This window comes from Bison bison, unplaced genomic scaffold (assembly GCF_000754665.1).
Source record: "Bison bison bison isolate TAMUID 2011002044 unplaced genomic scaffold, Bison_UMD1.0 scf7180017864181, whole genome shotgun sequence".
Lineage (NCBI taxonomy): Eukaryota > Metazoa > Chordata > Mammalia > Artiodactyla > Bovidae > Bison > Bison bison.
In genome coordinates this window covers 6,226,850-6,230,413 of record NW_011494753.1, presented here as the reverse complement: position 1 = coordinate 6,230,413, position 3,564 = coordinate 6,226,850, and the positions used below count along the sequence as shown (strand labels likewise).

At 38.0% G+C, this 3,564-nt stretch overlaps 1 protein-coding gene and 1 pseudogene across 3 annotated transcripts in view; both read left to right on the top strand.

The window, feature by feature from the left end:
• Positions 1-3,564, top strand: part of NRG4 (neuregulin 4) — a 121,148-nt gene that overhangs the window by 42,281 nt on the left and 75,303 nt on the right. The window lies entirely within an intron of this gene.
• Positions 1,954-3,564, top strand: part of LOC104991043 — a 2,186-nt pseudogene continuing 575 nt past the window's right edge.

The window sequence follows — 3,564 nt, the reverse complement described above, 5'->3', positions numbered from 1 at the left end:
ACAAAGGTCCATCTAGTCAAGGCTATGGTTTTTCCAGTGGTCATGTATGGACGTGAGAGTTGGACTGTGAAGAAAGCTGAGCGCCGAAGAATTGATGCTTTTGAACTGTGGTGTTGGAGAAGACTCTTGAGAGTCCCTTGGACTGCAAGGAGATCCAACCAGTCCATTCTGAAGGAGATCAGCCCTGGGATTTCTTTGGAGGGAATGATGCTGAAGCTGAAACTCCAGTACTTTGCCCACCTCATGCAAAGTGTTGACTCATTGGAAAAGACCTTGATGCTGGGAGGGATTGGGGGCAGGAGGAGAAGGGGATGACAGAGGATGAAATGGCTGGATGGCATCGCCGACTCGATGGACATGAGTTTGAGTGAACTCCGGGAGTTGGTGATGGACAGGGAGACCTGGCATACTGTGATTCATGGGGTCTCAAAGCGTCGGACATTACTGAGTAACCGAACTGAACTGAACTGAAAGATTTCACATAAATGAAATCATACAATATGTGGGTTTTGTGACTGGCTTCTGTCACTTAGCATGTTTTTGAAATTCATGTACCAACACACCATCCCTTTTTACTGCTGAGTTGTATTCCACTGTATGGCTGTACCATATTTTGTTTATCTGTTTATCAGTTGATGGACATTTGAGTTGTTTTCTAGTTTGGGGCATTATGAATAATGTTCTAAACATTATAGTCCTGTCTTTGTGTAGATCCATATTTCCATATCTCTTGGATTCATTTATGACAAATTTGGGCTTCTCAGGTGGCATAGTGCTAAAGAACCTGACTGCCAGTGCAGGAGACGTAGGAGACGCAGGTTCAGTCTCTGAGTCAGGAAGATTCCCTGGAGGAGGGTATGGCAACCCCCTCCATTATTCTTGCCTGGAGAATCCCATCAACAGAGGAGCCTGGCGGGCTACAGGCCATGGGGTCGGACAGAACTGGACACAACTGAAGCAACTTAGTATGCACGCATGGAAATTTTATATTTTAACTTTTTAGGAAGGTATCGAATTATTTTCTAAAATGTGCAATTTTATAGTTCCACTAGCAATGAGAGGTCTAGTTTCTCTTTGTTATTGTTTGCCATTTTTCTTATAGATATTCTAGTAGGGTGTGAAATGGTACCTCAGTGTAGATTTTAAAAAATATTTTTATTTATTTATTTTTGGCTGTTGTGGCATGTGGGAGCTTTTGTTGCAGCAGAGGAGCTTCTCTCTAGTTGGGACGTGTGCCGGTTCTGGAGTGCGTGGGCTCTGTAGTTACCACATGCAGGCTTAGTTGCTTCCTGACACGTGGGATCTTAGTTCCCTGACTGGTGATCGAACCTGTGTCCGCTGCATTAGAATACAGATTCTTATCAACTGGACCACCAGGGAGGTCCCATCTCTTTGTGGTTTTCATATACGTTTCCCTAATGGGTACTTGCCTGGAGGAGGGCATGGCAACCCACTCCAGTATTCTTGCCTGGAGAATCCCGATGGACAGAGGAGCCTGGCAGGCTGCAGTCTGTGGGGTCGCAAAGAGTGGGACATGACTGAGCACAGCACAATGTGTACTTGAAGGTTAGCCTTGATTTTTCCTTTTGTACCCTGCTATCCCACTCTGGGAGTGTACCTATTAAGTATATCTTTAATTCTCTCCTTTATGCTCATTCCCATTACTTTATTTCTTCACTATTTTTGATTATTAAAATGGCCTCAAAATGGTTTTCTCTGATAGCAGTTCCTCTGCAGATTGTAGTCTATTTTTCTACACTATTATCAAAATGAATTTTCTAAAATGTAGGTGTGGTCATGCTACTTCTTTGCTAAAAACCTTTCCAAGGAGCCCCATTGCCCTTTAGATAAAGTCCACTGTCTAAACCCTGCTTGTTTTACAAGGCTTGTTCTTGCCATCGTCCCTCACCATCGTCTCCTCTTATAAAGCCACATACACACCCTGAACGCATCATGACCTGTAATCTACCTGCTGTTATCTGAACACATTAGGATTTTCTTTCTTCTGTGCCTTTGAGCATGCTGTTACCTCTATCGGAAAACAATAAACCCTTACTTGTTCTTCAAGGCTCAGCACAAATAAAACTCCCTCTTAGAATCTTTCTCTGATTCTCCTTAACAGTTAAGCTTTGTTTCTGTGTGTGTTAATATGGTGACATAAATAGGTGTCTGTGAAAATATAGTAGGTTGAGTTGCATTGTCAGCCTAAAACATTTCTGTAATTACTTGCTACTGTTTATATTTCTATCCTTTGTTAATGATAGCAGGTCACTTACCACATATTTACCGATAGATGCATGAACAAATTATTTTTGAAGATCATGGCTTTTATTTAGAATGAAAGTTAACTTGAAAAGTGTTAAGTCATCTTCTTTAGAATCATGTAGCCTCAAACATTAAATCTATTTGTATTGTGTGAAAAATTATTAATACCAAACCAACTGCCATGATAAGTCTCTTAATAAATAGCATCTTGAATATCCTGAATGAACTCATAGATTATTATCTCTCACATACAGTTTAGTAGTCATTTTCATGTTAGTGGACAGAAATATATTTCAATAGTTCAAATCAAATTTACTGATTTTTCATAAAAATGTCATTTTAAAATCCAAACAGTGTAAGCTAACAAAATTTTATATATATGTATATATATGTTTGCATGTGTGTGTTTATAAGATTGTAATATGTAAAAGTTACCTTTGAGATAGTATTTAGTAATGTAAAGAGTTTTTTTCAGAATATGGATTATGAGTTTATTTAAATATTTTCTTAAAAGAGCAAATGTACTAGTTTCTACATTTTACATCAAACAAGTTCATGTCTGAGTTGTTTTAGAAAAGAAAACCATATGAATGGTTGGCATACTTTAGGTAGTTACTTGCTAAAGAACTCTGTACTTCAATTTTAAACAAAATTATGCTTTACTTTATTAAGTTATTTATGATTTTAAACCTTATCACTTTCCTTAATGCATATATTACAGCTTTGTTATAGTTTGCAGATAGTTATATTGCCATCAGAATGAGTCATGTTCAGTGCTTATATTCACTTCAAACTGAACATGGTATTGTATGTATGCTGTATTGTAACTGTTGCCTTCTTTAAATTTTCTCAGTACTTCAAATCATTATTTATGTTAATGTTATATATTTTGTAAGGAAATTCCTTTAAAAAAAAAAACCCTATGGACATGGAATATTACTCAGCTATTAAAAAGAACACATTTGAGTCAGTTCTAATAAGATGGATGAAATTGGAGCCTATTATACAGAGTGAAGTAAGTCAGAAAGAAAAATGCCAGTACAGTATATTAATGCATATATATGGAATTTAGAAAGATGGTAACACCGACCCTATATATGAGACAACAAAAGAGACACAGATAAAAAGAACAGACTTTTGGACTCTGTGGGAGAAGGTGAGGGCAGGATAATTTGAGAGAATAGCATTGAAACATGTATATTGTCATACATAAGTTAGATCACCAGTCCAAGTTCGATGCATGAAACAGGGCACTCAGAGCCAGTACACTGGGACAACCCAGAGGGGTGGGATGGGGAG